This window comes from Mirounga leonina, unplaced genomic scaffold, assembly GCF_011800145.1.
Source record: "Mirounga leonina isolate KUSES-001 unplaced genomic scaffold, KU_Mleo_1.0 Mir_168, whole genome shotgun sequence".
Taxonomy (NCBI): Eukaryota; Metazoa; Chordata; class Mammalia; order Carnivora; family Phocidae; genus Mirounga; species Mirounga leonina.
The window spans coordinates 67,650,796-67,675,526 of record NW_023270426.1 but is presented as its reverse complement, the minus strand read 5'-3'; the positions used below and the strand labels follow the sequence as shown (position 1 = coordinate 67,675,526).

The 24,731-nt window shown below is 34.4% G+C and overlaps 1 non-coding gene across 1 annotated transcript; it reads left to right on the top strand.

Annotated features, from left to right (window-relative positions):
- The first annotated feature begins 24,212 nt into the window (after positions 1 to 24,212).
- On the top strand, positions 24,213 to 24,319 carry LOC118017266. The gene has a single exon (XR_004681103.1). It is a non-coding gene; the product is annotated as a U6 spliceosomal RNA (small nuclear RNA).
- Positions 24,320 to 24,731: the final 412 nt, after the last annotated feature.

Below are 24,731 nucleotides of genomic sequence, written 5' to 3'. Positions count from 1 at the left end.
TTTTTTTTCTGCCTGACATGTTTCACTTAGCATAATGCCCTCAATGTCCAACCATGTTGTTAGAAATTGCAGGATTTTGTTCGTTTTCATGGCTGAATAATATTTATATTATATGATATTAATATTATTTATATGCAATATGTATTTATATATTATATATTTTATACTTATATATTAATTATATTTATATATTTTAAATATATTTTATATTTATATATTTATATAAAATTTACATATTATTGCATATAAATATATAAATATTTATGTTTTATATATAAAATTATATATAATTTCATGTCCTGGCTTCAATGAACAATGCTGTAATGAATATGGGGGTGTATATATCTCTTTGAGTTTGTGTCTTAGTAGTCTTCAGATAAATTTCCGCAGTGTAATTGCTGGCTAAAATGGTAGTTCCATTTTTTTTTATGATTTTATTTATTTATTTATTTGAGAGAGAGAGACAGAGAGACAGAGTGACAGAGATAGCGACAGAGATAGCAAGTGAGAGCATGAGCAGGGAGGAGGGAGAAGCAGGCTCCCCACTGACCAGGGAGCCTGATCTAGGGCTCAATCCCAGGACTGTGGGATCATGACCTGAGCTGAAGGCAGCTGCTTAACCGACTGAGCCACCCAGGTGCCCCTGGTAGTTCTATTTTTAATTTTTTCCCAGGAACCTCCATACTGTTTTCCATATTGGCTACACCATTTTATAATCCCAACAGTATATAAGGGTTCTTTTTTCTCTACATCTTTGCCAACACTTCTTTTCTCTAGTCTTTTTTGATAATTAGCTATTCTAACAGGTATGAGGTGATACTTCATTGTGGTTTTGATTTGCCTGTCCCTAATGATTAGTGATATTGAGCACCTTTTCACTTGGCTGTCTGTATGCATTCTGTTATTTGGAAAAAATGTCTATTCAGATCCTCTGCCCATTTTTAAATTGGATTGTTTGCTTGTTCTTTGCTTTTGAGTTGTAGGAGTTCTTTACATATTTTGGATATTCATCTCTTCTCAGATAAAAATTTGCAAATATTTTCATTCATTCAGTAGGTGCCTTTTCGCTTTGTTGAATTATTATTTTTTGCTGTGCAAAAGCTTTTGTATTTTTGCTTTTCTTGCTTCGGCTTTTGGTGTCAAACCCAAAAAGTCATTGCCAAAACCAAGGTCAGAGAGCTTACCAACTGTATTTTTTTCCAAAAAAATTATGGTTTTAGGTCTTTTATTTAAGTCTTTAATACATTTTGAGCTAGTTGTTGTGTATGTTTTTAGATAGTAGTCCAGTTTCATTTTTTAACATGTGGCTGTCCAGTTTTCCCAGTACTATTTACAAAGAGACTGTCCTTTCCCCATTACATATTCTTGGTTTCTTTGTCATAAATGAATTGACCATATATGTGTGGGTTTATTCCTGGGCTCATGGTTCTGTTCCATTGATCTATGTATCTGTTTTTACATTACCAGATCACTATAGCTTTGTAATATAGTTTGAAATCAGGAAGCATGATGCCTCTAGCTTTGATCATAAGATTGCTTTGGTTATTTAGCTCTTCTGTTGTTCCATGCAAATTTTAAGGATTCTTTGTTCTAGTTCTTTGAAAAATGGTATTGGAATTTTGATTGCATTGAATCTAAAGATTTCTTTGTGTAGTGTGGACATTTTAACAATATTAATTCTTCTAGTCCATAAGCATGGAATGTCTTTTTATTTGTGTCTTCAGTTTCTTTTGTCAGTGTTTTATTGCCTTCACTGTACAAGTCTTTTACTTCCTTGGATAAATTTATTTCTAAGTATTTTATTCTCTTCAATGCAATTGTAAATGGGATTGTTTCCTTAATTTCTCTTTCTGATAGTTTGTAATTAGTGTATAGAAATGCAACTATGTTTAAAAATCAATTTTACGTCCTGCACCTATTCTGAATTTGTTAGTTCTACAGCATTTCAATGGAGTTTTTAGGGGTTTCTACATATAATATTGTGTCATCTGCAAATAATGACCATTTTACTTCTTCCTTCCTGATTTGGGTACATTTTATTTCTTCTTTCATGTTCAATTGCTCTGCATAACACTTCCAATATTATGTTGAATAAAAGTGGAGAGAGTGGGCATCTCTGTCTTCTGCTTTCTTAGAGATAAAGCTTTCAGGTTTTTACCATTGAGTATGATATATTAGCTCTGGACTTGTCATTTTTGTTGAGGTATGCCCCCTGTATGCCCACTATGTTGAAAGTTTTTATCATAAATGGATGTTGAGTTTTGTCAAAAGCTTTTCTTGCTTCTATTGAGATGATAGCAAAATGTTTATCCTTTGTTTTGTTAATGTGGTATATAACATTGATTTGTTGATGTTGAACAATTCTTGCATCCCCATAATAAAACCCAATTGATTGTGTTGTATAATGCTTTTAAGTATTGTTGAATTAACTTTGCTGATATTGTGTGGAGCGTTTTTGCAGCTATGTTCATCAGGGATATTGGTAATTTTTTTTTTTTTTTTTTTTGGTGGGGGGACATCTTTGTCTGACTTTGGCCTCAAAGTTAATACTGACCTCATAAAATTAGTGTAGAAGTATTCCCTCCTTTGCTACTTTTTGGAAGATTTTGAGAAAGATTGGTATTCATTTTTTTCTTTTTCTTTTTTTTTTTTTTAAAGATTTTATTTATTTGACAGAGAGAAAGAGAGAGAGATCACAAGTAGGCAGACAGGCAGGCAGAGGGAGAGGGAGAAGCAGGCTCCTGGCTGAGCAGGGAGCCCAATGCAGGGCTCGATCCCAGGACCCTGAGACCATGACCTGAGCTGAAGGCAGGCGCTTAACTGACTGAGCCACCCAGGCGCCCCTTTTTTTTCAAGTATTTAGTAGAATTCACCAGTGAAGGCTTCTGGTCCTGGACTTTTGTTTGGTGGGAAGTTTTTGTTTATTGATTAAATTTCCTTAGTAGTAAATAGTCTGTTAAATTTTTTTTAATGGTTTTATTTATTTATTTGAGAAAGAGTGTGCCTGTGCGAATATTAGTGTGTGGGAGGGATGGGAATAGGGGAAAGGAGAGGTACAAGCAGACTCTGTGCTGAGCTTGGAGCCAGCTCAGGAGTAGGTCTCATGACCCTGAGATCATGACCTGAATTGAAATCAAGAGCTGGCCACTTACTGACTGAGCCACCCAGGTGCCCCTATTCAGGTATTCTGTTTTTCATGATTCAGTCTTGATAAGTTGTATGTTTCTAAAAATGTATCCATTTCTTTTAGGTTATCTAGTTTGTTGGTGTATAATTTTGCATATTGGTCTCTTATGATCCTTTACATTTCTGGTATCCATTGTAATGTTTCCTTTTTCCTTTTTTATTTTATTTATCTGAACTCTCTCTTTTTTTTTCTTGGTAAGCTAAAAGTTTGTCCATTTCATCTTTTCGAAGAACCAGGTCTTTGTTTCATTGATCCTTTCTATTGTCTTTTTAGTCTCTATTTCAATTATTTCTGTTCTGATTTTGTTATTTCTTTCCTCCTACTAACTTTGGGCTCCATTTGTTCTTCTTAATCTAGATCTTTGAGGTGTAAGTTTAGGTTATTTATTGAAATTTTTCATGTTTTGTGATTTAGCCATTTATTGCTGTAGAACTTCCCTCTTAGGACTACTTTTGTGACCTCCCATAAGTTTTGGCATGTTGTATTTCCATTTTCATTTGTCTGAAGGCATTTTTTAAAATTTCTCTTTTTGGGTTTTCTATTATATTCCATTGACCTATGTGTCTGTTTTGGTGGAAAAGAATAGAAAACCCAGAAATGAACCCACAACTATATGGTCAATTAATCTTGCACAAAGCAGGAAAGAATATCCAATGGGAAAAAGACAGTCTCTTTGACAAATGGTGTTGGGAAAACTGAATAGCAACATGCAAAAGAATGAAATGACTATTTTCTTACACCATACACTAAAATAAATTCAAAGTGATGAAAGACCTAAATGTGAGACGGGAAACCATCAAAATCCTAGAGGAGAACAGAGGCAGTAACTACTGCCTTTGACATCAGCTGTACCAACTTCTTACTAGGTATGTCTCCTGAGGCAAGGGAAACAAAAACAAAAATTAACTCTTGGGACTACATCAAAATAAAATGTTTCTGCACAGCGAAGGAAACAATCAACAAAACTAAAAGGCAACCTGCAGAATGGGAGAGGATATCTGCAAATTACATATCTGATAAAGGGTTAGTATCCAAAATCTATAAAGAACTTAAAAAGTCAACACCTCCAAAATGAATAATCCAATTAAAAAATGGGCAGAAGACATGAATAGACATTTTTTCAAAGAAGACATACAGATGAAGAGATACTCTATCATTCACCATCAGGGTAATGCAAATCAAAACTACAATGAGGTATCGCTTCACACCTGTCAGAATGGCTAATATCAACAGCACAAGAAACAACAGGTGTTAGTGAGGCTGTGGAGAAAGGGGAACACTCTTGCACTATTGGTGGGAATGTAAACTGGTACAGCCACTCTGGAAAACAGTATGAACCTTCCTCAGAAAGTTAAAAATGGAAATACCTTATGATCTAGCAATTGCATTACTAGGTATTTACCCAAAGAATAGAAAAATACTAATTCAAAGGGGTTCATGCACCCTCATGTGTATAGCAGCATTATCTACAATAGCCAAATTATGGAACTGGCCCAAGTGTCCATCAATGGATGAATGGATGAAGAGTGGCATAAATATGTACATACACAATGGAATATTACTCAGCCATGAAAAAGAATGAAATCTTGCCATTTGCAATGACATGAGTGGAGCTAGAGTATATTATGCTAAGCAAAATAAGTCAAAGACAAATATCATATGATTTCATTCATATGTGGAGTTTAAGAAATGAAACAAATGAGCAAAGGGAAAAAAAGAGGCAAACCAAGAAACAGACTCTTAACTATAGAGAACTAATGGTAACGAGGTGGGGAGAGTTGGGGGGATTGGGTTAAACAGATGATGGGGATTAAGTAGTGCACTTGTGAGGAGCATCAGGTGTTGTATCCAAGTGTTGAATCACTGTATTGCACACCTGAAATGAACATAACTGTTAATTAACTGGAATTTAAAAAATAAAAATAAATAAAAATAAAAGTTCTCTTTTGATTTCTTCTTTGACCCATTGGTTTTTCAGTTGCACATTGTTTATTCTCTGCATATTTGTGAATTTCCCAGTTTTCTTCTTGTAATTGATTTCTAGTTTGATACCATTGTGGTTGGGAAAGATGCTTGATATGATTTCTGTCTTCTTAAATATATTAAGACTTATTTTGTGGTCTAAAATATGACCTGCCCTGGAGAATATTCCATGACCACTTGAGATGAATATGTGTTTTGTTGCTTTTGGATGGAATGTTCTGTATTTATTTGTTAAGTCCATCTGATCTAACATGATAGTTTTTCCTTTTCATAGATTTTGCCACTAGTCACTTTCATGCATTTTTTTCTTTTGGTTTTGTTAAAAATAAGGAAAGCAACACAATAAATTACTTGGCAGAGGAAAGCATCTCAAAAATCTGTAATTGTCTCATATAATCTAAATTGTAAGTACTTTCTAATATATTGTTTAGAAGTTTTACACTTCTTTTAGAAAACGGTATAACATCCTAAATTAATATCTATAGCTCCTAATTTTTCTTTAATCTCATTTATTTGTGACTCATTTGAGGTATCTGAAATTTGAATTATTTTATATATGCACTTAACTATTATACTCTACAGTAGTCCTCCCCCCACCTCCCATCTGCAGTTGTGCTTTATATGGTTTCAGTTAGCCACAGTTAACTGTGGTCCAGAAGCAGATGGTCCCCCGTCACAACGCCTGTATCATTCATCTCCCTTAATCTCATCATATAGGTACTTATCATCTAAATTTGTTAGAAGAAGGGGGAATACAGTACAATAAGATATTTTGAGAGAAAGAAAGAAGGACCACGTTCACATAGTTTTTATTATAGAAAGTTACATTTGTCCTATTTTATTAGTTATTGTTGTTAAACTCTATAATATGTATATATGTATAGGAAAAAATGTTGTTATATATAGGGTTTGATACTATCCATGGTTTCAGGCATTCACTGGGGATTTTGAAACCTATCCTCCACAGATAAGAATGGGCTACTGTATTTATGAAGTCAGATATCTTCTAATTTCAAGATCCAGACACATATCCAGAATGTGTACAGTGACTTGGTTTATAAAATGGGACAGGTGAAAAATGTCTCATATAATCTAAATTGTCCTATGGACAAGCATGTTTCTTTTAAAAGCACTTAAGGTATTTAAATAATGTCACAGCTGAACAACAGTGCCAGCCACAGAAATCTATAAAAGAGATTCAACCCTATACCAAATTAGACATTAATATCCCTGGATTCCTGCCTGTTGTGTGGTAATTTTATGAAAATTGTGTGTGGCTTTGTAGAGGATTCCACACACTTTGTGGAGTGGATATCAGTTAATTGTAATTTAAGAATATATTCTCTAATTGTTTTATTATGTTAATCACCATACATTACATCATTAGTTTTTGATGTAGTGTTCCATGATTCATTGTTTGCGAATCTTTTTGAATCTATGTTCTTCTATGGCTGTATTTCCAAAAATAAATATAAATTTAGTTTACTTACAAATTGTTATGTATAGTATGCATTAATATTTTTAGATGTTACTAAAACAAATTCACATTGGTTATTAAAGTAGTAAACCATCAATTTTGCAATTTTAAGTATAACCCTTTTTTATCCTGAAAGAAGATGAAAGCATTTTTTTATTTGAGCATCTGAATATATTTTCAGAATTTAATGACTGAGCAACTTGATGAATTTATACTTATTACTTCTTGTAATATGTTTAGCAATACACAGTCCTGTGATAAGAGTGCTTATATGGAAGAAAGACATGATTTCTGTCTTAATTCCTTATTATTTAGTAAGGGAGAGAAAATGAAAAAAACTAATATAGAAAGAAATAGAGATTATGTAGAAGAGATTAAATAACCTCATGCTGATCCAGAGGATCAAAAAATCTATTAGAAAAATAAGGATTTGTTACATTGTGAAGTGAAAATTTTTTTAAAAGATTTTATTTATTTATTTGAGAGAGAGAGAATGAGAGAGAGCACATGAGAGGGGGGAGGGTCAGAGGGAGGAGCAGACTCCCTGCCGAGCAGGGAGCCCGATGCGGGACTCGATCCCGGGACTCCAGGATCATGACTTGAGCCGAAGGCAGACGCTTAACCAACTGAGCCACCCAGGCGCCCTGAAGTGAAAATTTTTAAAAATAACTAGAAGTAGAGTTCCACTTGACAAGACAGCTTAGCTCTGTTACAGAAAACAAGGAGAAAGGCAGAGGTACTAAAAATAAAAAAGCCATATTCCTAGGTCAGTGAGGAAACAGTACATGTGGAACATGTAGATCACAAAATAATGTGACACAGATTCAGTGTGTTTCAAAGAAATTCTTTGTATATCACATTAATTGAACAATTACTGCACAGTAAGCCCAGTGTATGTTAAAAGATACTACACGCAACATCAGCATCTCATTAACTTTTTTTATTTGAGTATAGTTGAGACAGTGTTACATTAGCTTCAGGTATATAACACAGTGGTTCAACTTCTCTTTATGTTATGCTAATTATATGTATCATCTCATTTAATCTACACAAATGTCTTTTGCAATACCTACTATTCATCTGAGTTTTTACAAATAAAGAGGTCCGGAATCAAATACAGGCTAACCCCAGAGATAATGTGGTTCAGTTCCAGAAAATGCACTAAAGTGACTATCACAATAAAGCAAATCAGATGTTTTTTTTATTTCCTAGTGCATATACAAGTTATATTTACACTATATTATAGTGGTGTGCAATAGCATTATGTCTAAAAAACAATGTATACACTTTAAAAATATTGCCTAAATTGTATACCTGACATTAATATAGCACTGTATGGAATTTTTTAAAAAACATGTTTACTAACAGAAAAAAAAATACTTCATTGCTAAAAAATGCTATCATCTGAGCTTTCAGCAAGTTGAAATCACTGATCACAGATCATAACAAATATAATGAAAAAGTTTGAAATATTGTGAGAATTACCAAAATGTAACAGAGGTGAACATGAGGTGAACAAATGCTGTTGGAAAAATGGTGCTGGTAGACTTGGTAAATAGGGATTGCCACAAAGCTTTCATCTGTAAAAACACAATATCTGCAAAGTTCAACAAAGTGAAGTGAAGTAAGACAAAGTACGCCTGTATTTAGGTGACATTGCTAAGGTGGAACAGTTAGACACAGAAGTTGGGATTTGAACCAAGTTGAATATGAGTCCAAAAATTATCCTTGTAGCTATTGTGTAAACAGAAAAAACATTCGAAACTGTCTTCTTTACCCTCAGATAATTCTATGGGATGACAAGGGGTTACCTCAGAGAGCTATCAAAGAGAATGGCCAGCCTTACTTATTTTTAGTTAAATAAAAATTTACATGACATTCTGTTACTTGCCACTTATTTTTGTTGATTTGGTGATTGTGTCTAATTGTTATCAGTGCCAGGTTTTGCAAAACAAATGGTAGAAGCACATGGACATTTTTAAAGACCCTTTGGAAAAGCTCAAATCATCATTGAGTGAAAATCCAATATTATTGCCTACATTCTTATTTAGTTACACCTGCTTCCTCCAGTTATTTCAGCATCATCAAATTAGATAAATGACAATATGATGAAAAAAGAAAGATAAGTGTTATATATTTATTTTCATCATTATGATCATGTAGATTAAAATATTTTTATTGTAGCAAATAAATGAAATGATTATCCATAGAAATGCTACTGAACAGAATTTATGCAAAAAATAGACCAAGCAATTATCCTTTTGACAGTAAAAGCTTAATAAATTCTTTTTTGTGCTGTTATACAGCTGTCCAGAAAGTGTTATTCTTTTGTTTACCAATTTACTGCCTGTTGGATAAACAGCTGTCTAAACCCATAGGCAGGACAAAGAGAAAACAATAGCATCTTTCAATTATGCAAAGTGCAGGTGAACAATTCCACAGAACAACCTTGACCAGCCTGAGAACCTGGCAGAAAGAAGCTGTTAAAGGGAGCAGCATAGAAGTCAGCCAATATTTTAATAATTTAGTCCTAAATAATAATAACGTATATTAAAGATACATATATATATCTTTAAAGAAAGGACTGCAGTAAAATGTTCCCAAACTGGGCAACTTGACTTCTTCTAGTTAGAGTTACTTTATTATTAATTGATTGGGGAGGAATAAACCCTTCTGATTATGAATGGTAGTTTGGCAAGCACTGTAGGAGAAAGCAGACACTAAAGACCTCCAGCCTACAGTATTTGATCAAATCATCATTTAGCACACCCTAGAACACCTCCCTTTTATTCCTATAGAAAGCATCTTTGATGCACAGTATTCTCTAGAAGTATTTTACATAAGGGGATTCTGTTGATTTGGATTTCATTGGTAAGCATGTAATTTATTTAATACCATATCATGATGTATTTATCCTGCTACTGAGGGGGAAAAAAAAAAAAGCCTTACCAAGGGATAAGAGAAATATAAGTAGCAAATAGAGAAAGGAACTAAGCAATTAGGAAATGAGATTTCTAATAAAATAAATAGACCCTTAGGGGCTCCTGGGTGGCTCAGTCCGTTAATCGTCTGCCTTCTGCTCAGGTCATGATCCCAGGGTCCTGGGATTGAGCCCCACATCAGGCTCCCTACTCAGCGGGAGCCTGCTTCTCCCTCTCCCTGCCGCTTCCCCTGACTGAACTCTCTCTCTCTCTCTGTCAAATAAATAAATAAAATCTTTTTAAAAAATTAAAAAATAGACCCCTTTTATAGTTTCATATAGTCTTTAAAACCACCTGGAAATTCTCTATTTTATTTATTGTATCAAGGATGAAAATTTTAATCTTAGCTAGAACAAAAATAAAATATTTCTGATTTCCTACGATAAAATACTGGTTTCAGTAATTCTAAATATTTCTTAACTTGCTAAAATTCATTGAAATATCCAATGTTATAAAACTCTTCTGGGGGCACCTGGGTGGTTCAGTCATTAGGCGTCTGCCTTCGGCTCAGGTCATGATCCCAGCGTCCTGGGATGGAGCTCCGCATCAGGCTCTCTGCTCGGCGGGAAGCCTGCTTCTCCCTCTCCCACTCCCCCTGCTTGTGTTCCCTCTCTCGCTGTCTCTCTCTCTGTCAAATAAATAAATAAAATCTTAAAAAAAATTAAATAAAACTCTTCTGGATATTGGTGAAAGATAAGATAATAAAAACCACATATTCTAATTTGCATGGGAGAACTCATTAGAACCATAGTAATAAAACTAGGATTCCTACATAAAGACCTAATGACATATGGTAAGCAAGCACAGTAATAATAACAGGAAGATACTGCTTGATTTTTTTATGAAATTTGTAGAACAAAATTCCATCTGTAATTAATAATCTCATTTTATTCAGTTGTACTAATCAAGCTACATTTTAATATGACATAAATTTCATTATGCCAAAGCACTCCTAAAGCCTTTGCAGATTGCCTGAGAATGTGAAATAGTGTTAAAAGAAAAAAAAGGAAAACAGATTTTTAAAAATATTTCAATCCTGTTTTAATGGGGGGAAATACTGTTTTTTGCTGATGACATTATGACATATTTATCCTTTTAATAAATTCAGGATTGCTTTAAAGAGCTGTAAAAGAATTTGTCACGGGACACCTCTCCAAATCAAAGATATGCTAAAATTATGGAAATGAATTATTCTCATAGTATGTAGGTTAAAGAAAAACTTACTTTATAGTTAAACCTAAACTGTCAATAATTGCAATCAAATTAACCTAATCATTTAAAATTCAGCATTGCACAACTAAATAAATACAATGAATCCAAGGGAATATTTATGCAATAGTATTTTCATCAACATAAATTGATTTTAATATTTGAAAGACCTTGGCAGATAGATGCCATTTAAATAATGGGATGAATGAAATTGCTTCAGAGAACAAGTAACAGGGAAAAGAAGGTCCAGGACAGATGCTGCAGACAGTTTTCATTTATTGGTGGGATAGACAATGACTTAAGGAGACTGAATGGTAGCAGAAAATTAGGCTGGAGAGAAAAACAAAAACAAAAACAAAAACAAACACTCCACCCCCACCCAGTAATGGAATTGTCAATATTTTGCATAATGCTAACTGGTGGAGTACTATGAGACGGTCAAGAGACCATTATACATTTAGCAATATGGAAAATGAGAATGCCAGACCAGAGCACTATCAGGGCATAGAAGGGAATAAAACAGATTGGACTGAACTGAGGTGAGGATGGGAGATGAAAAATCAGTCTTTGAAAGTATACCTGGTATGTTGTAGTAATCATCTTGGTTCTCCCCTGAAAAATGAAGTGAAAAAATTATTGGACTTAATCACTGGGCAATGGAATCTCTGAGATATGAACGGTAAACTTAGTAAATTTTAGAACTACCACTAACCTTAGATAGCTACATATCTCTAGTAAACAGGAATAGAAAAATGGCACACTTATATAACTAACTAGTTAAAGCTATGAAATATGTAGTTCATTTACCTTCCTCATTAATTCAAATCAATATGGTAGGTAGAAAGAAAAATTGGGAGGTGCCTGGATGGCACAGTTGGTTAAGCAGCCCACTCTTGGTTTTGGCTCAGGTCATGATCTCAGGGTCGTGAAATGGAGCCCCATGTCAGGCTCATGCTCAGCAAGGAGTCTGCTTGAGATTCTCTCTCCCTCTGCATCTGTCCTTCCCACCCCCCACCCCTGGCTTGTACAGTCTCTCTCTATCTAAAATAGATAAATCTTAAAAAAAAAAAAAAAAAGAATTGGTCTGATTTAATGTAAAATACAAAGAATATTTTCCCAGACACTTCCAATTTTTATTGTTTCTATGAATTCCTGCTAGCTCTATTTGCTTAGATAATTTCATTGGATGTCTTTTCCATGTACCTAGACTGTATATATCCTAATATGGTCATAGGTAGGACGTTTTTGTTTGTTGGCTTGTTTTGTTATTGTATTTTGTTTGTTGGTTTGTTTTTGGATAGCCTCAAAGAAGGTAGTGGAAGCAATCTTAGAAAGTGTAAAGATGGCAAACCAAAACAGTTTTGTCTTTTCTCTTGTTGTCGTTTTATAGCAATTTAGCTATAGCTCAAGTATGTTTGAAATTCATTGAAACTGTAGATGTCTTCCTTCTCTCGCAGATTTTGGGCAAGTAATTGAGGTAATAAATCTTTTATTTATTGTAATAATAATAGTATAAAAATAACTACTAGCTAAGCATTTTGCAAATATTGTCACCCATAATCCCCCAAATGTCTGACTCAACGTTTCCATGTTGACTGCTGACACCTTTAAATCTCATCCCTCCCTCTTCTCCTTATACCCCACATTTGGACAAGTTGGTAAGAAAACCGGGGAGCTCCTTTATCACTGGCGGGAAGTTCAAACCATGTGTGGGAACCTTCAACACAGCTCCATTCCGAATGAAAACACCAAGCCACATTCCTTTCTTTATTCTCTAATGCCCATTTTGGACCTGCTTGGGAGCTGGTTGGTTTTCCACAAGAAGTATCATTATATGAGTGATAAACTTTTTCATACCCTCTGGGTGTGTGTGTGTGTGTGTGTATGTCATGAGTCTCAACACCCAAACAAATTTTTGGCATTTGTGTGAGGTTTTCCTAAATCTGCAGGATAATTACAATAATTTAAAAACTGGATAAATAATTTACATTATTTCTAAATTACAGAAAAGTAATTTGAAATATTGAGTGGTTAAATTACTTGCCTTTTCAGTGGCAGGGTCGTAGGGTCTGAATTAGTCTACAATTGCAAGTCTGCTAATTAATTATAGATCTGATACTGAAATCTTATCATTTTTGATATTGAAATCTTATTTCATTCATATAATTAATGTAACAATCTGTTTTTTCTCATAAAATGAACCTTAGCTTAACTAATTTTGACTTAAGCAAGCTGAAATCAATGAGAGTCACCATCTTTAAAGAAGGCAGTATAAAAAAATCACTTTGTACCAAACATCAAAAAAGAAAATAAAAAGAAAACCTCAAACTATAGTTCTGAACTTATGCATGCCTCTCTTTGATAGCAATATAAATAAAACCAAAAATTAATAATATAGATTAATCTTCTTTTCCCTGGAGATCTCAAATCTTATAAAAAATGCCACATCTTATTCCACCAATGAAAACTATATATAGAAAATTCAACTCTACAAAAGGATGAAATAAATAGTTGCAGCATAACAGTCCAGGAAAAGATAAAGAGAAAAGGAATATATTCAGCAGCAAAATGTATCTGCTGGTACAAAGAAAAGTTTAAACTTCCTAATCAATAGGAATAAAATAAAACAATGTCATTTAAGCATTAAAAAGAGAAGTAGAAATTCATAGATTAAAAAGTAATAAGATGAAAACAATTCTTGGTAAATAAGCAGAATTGAAAGTACAGGATCAAGAAAAAAAAGAAATTATTGGCAGTTGTCAGTCACATGAGCACATCTGTGTCTAATACTATAGACAACGAGAGAAGATTTGTGGTCATAGATAGAGGCTCTGTGGCATCACTTAAGAAAGGTATTGCACAGGGGCACCTGGGTGACTCAGTCAGTTAAATGTCTGACTACTCTTGATTTCAGCTCAGATCATGATCTCAGGGCTATAGGATTTAGCCCTGAGTCAGGAGCTGGGTGTGGAGTCTGCCCAGGATTCTCTGTCTACCTCTCTCGCTGCCCCTCCCCTCCCCACCTCTCTCTCCCTCTCTCTTTATAAAACAAAAAACAACTAACAAACAACAACAACCAAAAAACAAAGGTATTGCTAAAAACAAGTGTGGATCAAAGTCAGTTTACAAAGGAAGGAGGAATTTTTTATTGAAATATATTTGACATACAACACTGTATAAATTTAAGGTGTACAATGTGTTAATTTGATACAGTTATTTATTGTAATATGATTGCTATTGTAGCAATAATTAGCACCTCTATCAACTTATATAATTATCATCTCTTTTTAGTGGATGGGATAATTAAGTTCCAGTCTCATAGCAAGTTTGATGATTATAATACAGTATTATCTATATTCATTATACTGTGCATTAGATCTCTAAGGCTTATTTACTACTCTTAGCAAATTTGTACCCTTAAACAACATCATATCCTTGTAACCACTATTATATTCTTTTTTAATGAATTTGTCTGTTTAAAATTCTACATATAACCTAAACCATTTAACAGTTGTCTTAATCTGTCTTATCTTGCTCAGCATATAATGTGCTGACGGACCATCCATGTTGTAAATGGCAGGATGTCTTTCTTTCTGATGGCTGAATAATATTCCACGTCATCTTATCCATTCATACCCTCATGGACACTCAAGTTTCCCTATTGATGCTGCAATAAACATGACAGTGGATATACCTCTTTGATGTCCTGTTTTCATTTCCTTTGGGTATATGCCTAGATGTGGAACTGCTGGATCATATGGCAGTTCTATTTTTAATTCTTTGAGGAATCTCTCTATTGTTTTCCATAGTGGCTGAGCCAATTTACAGTCCCACCAACAGTGTATAAAGTTTCCTTTTCTCCATATCCTGGCCAACTTGTTTCTTCTCATCTTTTTGATGATAGTCATTCTAACAGATATGAGGTGATTTGCATTTCCCTAATGATTAGTGGTACTGAGCAACTTTTGGTGTACCTATTGGCCATTTGCATGTTTTCTTTGGGGGAAAAAAAGTATATTCAGTTCCTCTGCTCATGTTTTAATCAGATTGTTTATTCCTTTGTTATTGAGCTGTTTGAGTTCTTTATATATTTTGGATATTAACCCTTTATCTGATACATAGTTTGTAAAAATGTCCTCCCATTTTTCATACTGCAGTTTTATTTTGTTAATTATTTATTTTGCTATGCAGAAGATTTTAAGTTTGATGTAATCTCATTTATTGATTTTTGCTTTTGTTTGGGCTTTTAGTGTCTTATCCAAAAATTTATTGCCAAAAGTCATGTCAAGAAGCTTCTCTACATTTTCTTCGAGGAGTTTTATGGCATCTAGTCTTATGTTTAATTCTTGGATCTATTTCAAGTTAATTTTTGTAAGTAGTGTAATATAGAGGTCCAATTTCATTGTTCTGCCTATGTTTGTCCAGTTTTCTCAGCACCATTTTGTTGAAGAGACTATCTTCCCCTCGTTGGGTGTTCTTGGCTCTCTTGTCAAAGATTAGGAGACCATATATGTAAGAGTTTTAATTCTGGGCTCTCTAGTCTATTCCGTTGGCCTGTGGGTCTATTATTATGCTGGTATGATACTCTTTTTTATTACTATAGATTTGTAATATAGTTTGAAATCAGGAAGTGTGATACCTCTGACTTTGTTTTTCTTCCTCAGGATTCCTTAGGTTATTTGGGTCTTTTGTGGTTCCATACAGATTTAAGGAATATTTTTCTGTTTCTGTGATGAATACCATTGGAAATGTGATAGATATTGTGTTGAATCCATAGATGGCTTTGGAAATTTTTAATGTAACTACTAAATAAATATATTTAAATTCAAGATTTTGTATTTGAGAATGGTTTTGAAACTGCAGATTCTGGTGTAGTTCTAGAAGATAACATATATGCATATTTCAGCATACATCTGATTAGCCAATTTTACCATCAAAATTATAGGCTGGAAAAATGGAAAGCTGTGCTCTCCTGGCATAAGGAGTGAAGTGACTGAGAGTAGCAGTATTCTAGGCAGATCTTGCAATTTAACAAAAGGATCATGCCCACCCAGAGAAGAAAGTAGAAGGAATTCTTACCAGAGTTAAATGGAAAATAGCAATAGCAATTCATAATAATTATGTTAATACTAAAACTGGAAAGAAAACTTTCCCATAAGACTTGATAGTGGAAAATAAAAGAGCTTGACTTTATCAATTTTCACATATTATGCAAAGTAAAAGACATGTGAATTTTTTTCCTACTATAAGCTATTAGCATATTGCCAAAGTAAAGACACAAAACATTTTTTAGGATGCAATATGATACATTTCAAGTATGCACATGTCTGATAGTCCAACATAAAATATAAAAATAACTATACACATAAAATACTAACAATAGTTTATCTAAATTATGGATATTACCTCCTTCATAATTTTATTTCATTTCTGTTCAATAAAAGCCAGAAAAGTAAGAAAAGCGGTATTAACAAATACTATCAGTACTATGATTATCTCTATAGGTAACATTTTACTTAAACATATCTCAAATTTACCATGTGATATTTAGAAAAATGCATTTGTCAAAATTCTTTTCAATTGAGATGACTATTTTTACAGGCACTGCTCATCCATAGGAAGGGACTGATACAGCACTTGCCTCCAAGTTGTCCATTTCTACTGTGACTGCCCGCAATTGACTACCTATTTTTTCAGGCATGGGAACTGCCTTTATGAGTAGTAATGAGTATTTTGAGCCTTGGGTATACTTCTTAAATTACTCCCAATTTCTCTCTCTCTTTTTGATAAAATATAAGGACTAGGAATCACTTAGCTTATCAACCTTCAGATGTTAAATTAGGCAGATCATGTTTACATATTTAAACAAGTTACTTATAGATGAGGTCAGAAAAGAGGTTACTAGGCATCTTGATCTTGTAGGTATAATCTGTAGAAAAATTTAAATATTATTATATTGGAAGCAGAATGCTACTGTAAGAGTGTTTGAAAAGAGAAATAATAGAAAGCATCCATTATTTTAAAAAGGTCACTCTGGCTGCTTTGTAAAGAAAAGACTGAAGAGAGAAAAGAGTGGAAGGAGGAAAACAAGTGTGTGTGACTGAAGTCGTTCAGATTAGATGTGATGTGTGCCTTGGACTTGGGTAAGAGTAGCACAAGTAGTGAGAATAATGAGATATTGGATCTTTCCAAGGTATGGATGATAAGACATACTAATGGATTACATTTAGAGTATGATACAATTGAGAAATCTATAGGAACTCTATGAAACAGGAAGAATAGAATTACTATGAGGTACGGAATGCTGGGAAAGGAACTGATTTGTGGGAAGAAATCAATAATTCATTTATAGACCTATTGTGTTTGAGATATCTACTTGATCTCCAAGTGGTGATGAAAAATAGATAAATATAGTAGTATAAATACGGTAAGAGTAATATAGTAATATAAATACGGTACTGAAAGAGATACTTTCAGTCCGGATATGGAGTCCAGAGCTATCAGAGTAGAGATGCTATATATAACGTGTAGAGGGAAGAAATTGACTAGAAAATGAAATTAGAAGAGAAAATGCATCAAAACTGAACTTTGATCACTCAAAAGTATCTCTTTTCCAGCAAGAGCTTTAGAGTTAAGATGGACTGTTCAAAATTATTCCTCATTTGGGCAAGGGAGGTAGGCTTTTATACCCAACACTGACTAAGTAAGAAATACAAGTTCCCCTCAGGAAGGAGGAATGATCTTCGGTGAAGCAGCTTTTTACAGCTAAGGTAAGTCCCAGGAAAGGCTTTAGCTAAGAGCCATAAACCACCAAAACTCCCAGCAACAAAGGTCACAAGTGCTTCTGTGCTGAAGTGGGTATCTGGGTTGCTTGCCATGAAATCTACTATAGTCCATCTCTTAGGGCATTCAGATGCACTCAATTAACATGTTATGAAGATTGCTTCTTCAGATTCTGTCGGACCTCATTTCCTGGGATAAAGTTGTAAAAGGAAGGTTAGTTTTGTCAAATCCAACCCCTGGGTCTGTAGCTCCTCTTGCTGGCATAACTGTATATTATTACAATCACCTCTCCCATACTTTCTAGATTCTCTATGTAATTAACTAGCAGGGAACTTTATCCTTCTTGGGAGGGGCTATTGTGTTTTTCTAGTCAAAGTCAAAATTAACCAAGGGATTATCAAAGGACAATAAGGTGAATCGCCCAGTTTTCCAACTTACTCTTCTCTACCCTCCCCATTATGCAGCAAAAGCGTTCCCTCCTCCAGATGATCAGGGCCAATTTATCCTTGTCAGGATTAACGATTCTCCTAGCCTGCTGGTCTCTAATCATGAGAAGGACACTGTGATCGGGAGGTTACTGTATCTGGAGGTTTAGTGGGAATACTGCTATGTTACCTGGTGGAAGTATTCTTCCTATGAGGCCCTGGACCACTATACCCGAGGAGCCCAGAGTTACAGAGGTGGAAAGCTCACATTTCCTAAGTAGGTTACTAGGAAGAAGGGTAAGCAGAGCCACCGCTAATTTCACCCGTTGATTCTCAAACTAATACAATTTACCACTTGGAGACCACTCACAATATAATGATAGTTGGTTTATGATGTCTGGGAGGATTACTCCCTATCATCTTTGGGAATCATTCTCAAGATGACACTTCAAGTATATCTTCAATAGGCCATTCCCCACCCAGGCGCCCCACTGTTTCTTTCTCTTGTTATAAGGACACAAATAATATTGGACTAGGACCCCATCCCGATGGTCTCAGTTTAACTTAATGACATTTTCAAAGAACTTATAGCCTAGTACGGAGGTACTGGGGATTGGAATTTCAGCAGATGCATTTTGTGGGGGGACATAATTTAGCCCATAACACAATTTTCCATGAGTTTATATATATTCTAACCATAGGCTACTTTCCTTTCCACAAAGTGGATGACCGGGTGTAAAAAACAAAAGTCTACCCATTAAGACATTTCTTCAGTCTCTTTTTGGGTTACTCTTAAATGGTGCCGTAGCAAAGCCATTAATCATTTTCAGCTTGCACTCACCTACTGACCTGACCCTACCTTGAACCAAGCTTGAACTTTTACCTCCTTTATCATCCATTCATACGGCACTCTGGTGGTCATACTTGTGAACTGAAGAAGAGGTTGTGATAAAACATTTGTGGATGACATGGGAGTTTGGGCACATGCAGCTCCCATTTACCTTTTGGTTTGTTCCTCATCCCAGATGTATGTCCCATCTTATGATGGATTGCCATTGGGTTTACCCAAAATTAGAGTTTGGTGACTCTGACGCTACCTGGTTCATGATGGGCAGTTATGGCCACATAGTCACTTGATGTTCCATGCTCAGAGAAGTATTCCTACCAAGTTTATTCAAAGTCATTTGTTTTTCATGTTGTTCTCTGCCAGTGCAATTTTCTGTTTTCTTGTGCTTCATGATGCTTGTGACCATTTCTCTAAACATATTCATTACTTAAAACAAGTCTGCTTCCTTGGGGTTAATTCACCTTTTAAACATGCTAGAAGAGGCCATGACTTGTTTTCTTTTGCTTTCATCCAGAAATGACTTATAAAACGATTCATACCACTTTAAAAACAAAAGTAACATTATGTATTCCTAAGGTTACTCTTTAATTTGTTGAGTCTGCATCTGTCATGAATTTATGATTGATTTACTGGTCATATTTTGAGAAAATGGCAAGGATCCTCTTAAGTTATTAAGTCACAAATAAACTGTATAACTCTTGGCATGATAACAAGGCTAAATCAACCTCAGTTTGATTCATTAGACTATGAACCTAAGAATCCTTGTATGAGGAAATAAACTGAACAGCTGCTTGGTGTTGACTTACAACCTTGTTGTAAATAGCTGAATAGATGTTGCCCTCTTGGGAGATGAGTATTTAATCTTTAACAGGAAATTTCAACGCATTTATCCCTTGGGACAAGTCCATAACTATAAAATATGAGTGTTACAGTACCTCTCATGGATAGATAGTTCTGATAAGGAGCATTTTTCCTACCTGAGACTTTTTTCATTTGAATCTATTTACCTGATTATGCTGCATCAGTGTCTGCCTCAAGCAGGGCAATGAAAGTTCAGATCAGCTGAGTTATGGAGAAAGACTGGATAAAAATTGCCAGCAACAACAAGATTGGATTGAATTCAATTACCAAGGAAAGATTCTTAAAATAAAGCAAAGTGTGTTTCATATTAGAATAAAAGTCATTTTTGCTCTTTCAGAAAAGAGTAATTGGTCATGGAGGATGAATGAGCACTCAGTCTGACCAGTGGTAAATCAGCCAAACTATACTTTAGAATAATAAAATTAGAAAGAAGAAAGAGAAAGAGATCTCTTAGATTTGGAGAGAGAGGTTCCCAATTACGGGGACTTCATGTCCAAAGCATTTAATTTAGAAAGTTAGAATCAAGTTAATGCCATTTCAGAATACACATTTCCATCACTATAAAAATATAAATTACTTCTTATTCTCACATTGCAATATCCTTTTAAATAACAATAGCTACAAAGGAACATCATTTTCACTATCTGCCTCTTTTTTTTTCTTTAATCTAAGTCTAGAGTCTCAAAGTTGGCAAGGGAAAGTTAAAGGAAGGGAACAGCTGCAGCTCTATTGATATATGGAATACAAACCAGGTATATTGAAAAAGAGATGTGGAAAACTGTCATTAGGCACTGACAGTAATGTTTCAACAAAGAAAAAAAGACACAGGAAATATCTTTAGCAGAACATGTTCATGGTTTTAGCTTTTTTTTTTTTTTTTCATCATTTTGTGAGTAATGTAATCCTGGAAATAGATGACACTTAATATGCAGAAGTCAGCTAATTGGTATACGCCAATTATATTACCAAGAAATCCTAAAAATATAAAATTTTTAGATTTCATTTTCCCTGATGGACACAATAATTGATGATGTATTTCTAGGATTCTTAATATAATTTCTTTTATTCTTTTTGTTTATAATTATATGCTCTTCTAATAGACATACATCCAATGTGTATTTAATTATTTGACACCATTAGCAGGTCTCATTATTTCAAATATCCTTTTAATTATGCTAAATGCATGAGACAGCTGTACAAAACTATTTTCATCACTGTAACTGTTTTAAAACATTTATTAAATAAAAAGGAATTTTGAAAATTTTATTTTTTTCAATTGTTATTATGTAGACAAAGGCCATGCTCATGAAAACAAACTATGATCTGGCACACAGAACCACGTATGATAGTTAAAAATATTTGCTGATCAAATAAGAGATGTCTAAATTCAGCAGGTGGATTGATATCCTGTGTATATGACAGGAAGTAGGAGTTTTCGAAGCATGGTAACATGAAACCTAAATGACAACAGGAATCTCTAGCTTGTGTGCTCAGAGGAGAATTCAAAATGTTAGAAAAAGTAAAATTAAAAACTCAACTAAATAGCACCTAAGTATAGCTATCTATAACAAAATTATCCAGTGTAAAAAAATAAATTATATGCACATAGTTGCTGAATATTTATTGCCAGAAACAGAAGAAATTTGAGATATATTACCCTATAACATATTTCACTTTTAAGAATTTCTTTCAATGAATTTAGGTAGAAGAATAAAAGCAATCTGGAAGAGTTAATTCAGGCATTAGCAGTTATTCACAATGCCACTGGAGATGTTTAAACATCATTTTATTTATTTTTATTTTTTAATTTTATTTATTTGACAGAGAGAGACACACACAAGAGAGGGAAGCGAGAGAGGGAACACAAGTGAGGGAGAGGGAGAAGCAGGCTTCCCTCTGAGCAGGGAGCCCGATGTGGGGCTCGATCCCAGGACCCCGGGATCATTACCTGAGCCGAAGGCAGACGCTTAACAACTGAGCCACCCAGGCGCCCCTAAACATCATTTTAAATGGTAAAGACTAGGCTATATTTTGCAAGAAAATTAATAGCTTTTGTGAAGCTTGGGATCTACATAAAGATAAAGGAAAGTACATCTCAAAGAAATGAGAGCACATCGTGTTTAAATCAACCAATAAAACAAACCAATCATAACTACACCAAAAGAGGAAAAGACAGAGAAGTCAACACATCTCTAAGGATGGAAAAAGAAATCCACAGCATGGATGATTGGCATTCTTAATAAAGAGACAATATGGTGAACAAAAATATTTTTGAATAATAGTACTCAGAAAGAAATAAAATACAATGCTGAGAAGCTTCCAAACATCCAAATCCCATAAAATGTACTTCAAATTTAAATTTAGTCAACAAAATAAATCAATAATGTAATCAACAAAGAATCCTACAAAAATAAGAGTAAACAGAAATTAAACAGAAAATAACTCAACCTGGTCTCCTACTTTGGCTCCACAAATTCAAATGCATGAAGGTGGTGAACATGTACAATTTTTAACTTATAAATTCCATACTTAACAGTATTTAGTTTTTGTTTATCAGCTTTTTTTAAAAAGATTTTATTTATTTATTTGGGAGAGAGCACGAGACAGAGAGAGTAAGAGAGAGAAGGACAGCATGAGCAGGGGGCAGGGCAGAGGGAGAGGGAGAAGCAGACTTCCCGCTGAGCAGGGAGCCTGACAAGGGCTCAGTCCCAGGACCCCGAGATCATGACCTGAGCTGAAGGCAGACACTTAACTGACTGAGCCACCCAGGCACCCATGTATGGAGCTTTCTAAATGAACATAAAACTTTAGGGGCGCCTGGGTGGCTCAGTCGTTAAGCGTCTGCCTTCGGCTCAGGTCATGATCCCAGGGTCCTGGGATCGAGCCCCACATCAGGCTCCCTGCTCAGCGGGAAGCCTGCTTCTCCCTCTCCCACTCCCCCTGATTGTGTTCCCTCTCTCGCTGTGTCTCTCTCTGTCAAATAAATAAAATCTTAAAAAAAAACCTTTATACATATGAATATTATATTTTTCCTGTAAAAAGTTGAACATATAAACTGGTAAGATAAGTTAAATGAAAAAAATGCATACTAACAAATATGGTTATAAAATAAGGTATTGTCGTTCTTTAAAAAAAACACAGAAACATAATAGGAAAACTGTCTGTTCGAGCCAAGATATAGGTGTTGGCAATTTTAGTTAAGAAATTATGATAATTAGGGTGCCTGGGTGGCTCAGTCCGTTAAACGTCTGGGTTTGGCTCAAGTCATGATCGCAGAGTCCCGGGGTTGAGCCCTGAGCTGGGCTCCCTGCTCAGCGGAGAATCTGCTTCTCCCTCTCCCTCTGCCTGCCACTCTTCCTACTTGTGCTCTCTGTCAAATAAATAAATAAAATCTTTAAAAAAAGAAATTAAGATAACTGAAAAGAAAAAACTTAGAGATAAAAACTCAGCAGAAGTGTTGAATAGCAAAATATTTTGCTGATACAATAAAATAATGAAATAGACTGATTTCAAGACTTCTTCCAGAAGCTAAAAACAAAACTATACTAGAAATATTTTACCTTAGTGGTTAAAAGTATAACCTCTACCATTTACTAACTGTAAAATCTTGGGGTAGTTACTTAACCTCTAGGTGCCCCTATTTTCTCATCTGTAAAACAGAGATAAGCATTCTACCTACTTCATAAGGATGCTTTTTTCTTTAAATGAGTTTCTTTGGTTTAAATTAGTTAATAAATAGAACACATCACTCAAGAATCAAAGAAGTATGAGTGATAAATTGTAAAAATAAAGTATAAAAGATACTGATTTCACAATAAAATGTATCAAATTTAGAATCAGAAAACCTAACAGTCCAGCAATTAGCATACCAAAGAGAGAAAATGGAAGAAATCACTTATGCCCCAAAACAAGAACAGTCCTCTGAATCAAGGAAAATCAACGGCAATAATAATAAACCTACAAAACATCAAATATTTAGAACTTTAGTTTAAAAGGATTTTTGTCAACAGACTGCCAGGCCATAATACTTTTTAAAAAGCCTGATCTAAATATTCCTTAGTAAAGTAAGTTATGACAAATACATGTAGTGGAGTAACATACAGTGTGATACAGATCTAAGTGATTTAGGAGAGAGGCATCTACAATGTGCTTTTGAATGAGGAAATGTAAGTTAAAGAACAGTAACAACAGAATTTATATATTAATATAATTATATGTAAATCAATATGTGTGGAATTTGAGACTACAAATGGGAAGAAAATAACTGAAAGCATTTCATTCAAAAGCAAGTTTCCCTGTGTATTATATTAGGTGCAAGAGAAAAAGAAGGAGGATATTGGTAAGGTGGGTACAGCAAGGAAAACATCTTTGGTTTAGAATATTATCTTTAATCAAGAGAATGACTTTCTCATTATGAACAAGTCCTTTTGAGGCTCCATTTAAAAACTTACCACTTTGAGTGCTCGCTTCGGCAGCACATATACTAAAATTGGAATGATACAGAGAAGATTAGCATGGCCCCTGCGCAAGGATGACACGCAAATTCGTGAAGCGTTCCATATTTAAAAACAAAACAAAACAAAACAAAACAAAACAAAACAAAAAAAAAAAAACCTTACCACTTTGATAGTTGCATTTATAATAAGCAGTTATATTTAAAGGAAGGTGTCTCATCTAAAGGATGGTCCTCTAAGAAACAATTTGCATTAGAGTATCAAAAGATAGCTTCCTTTGCCCTGTTCATGGCTTTCTAGATATGAGTCCTTGAAGCAAAAACAAAGGGAAAATGTTATAAGCACAAATACTGCTGGTGGGCAACGGAAAACAAAAGAAGCCAGAGATCTGACATCAAGATGATACATGGGAGATTTTGCAGATTGTGTAAGAAGATAGTCTTAGAAACCAGATGGACTATGCAGCCCGGGGTACTTATCCTAGTGTGTGAATAAAAATGACTTAAGCCTGATGACATATCCAA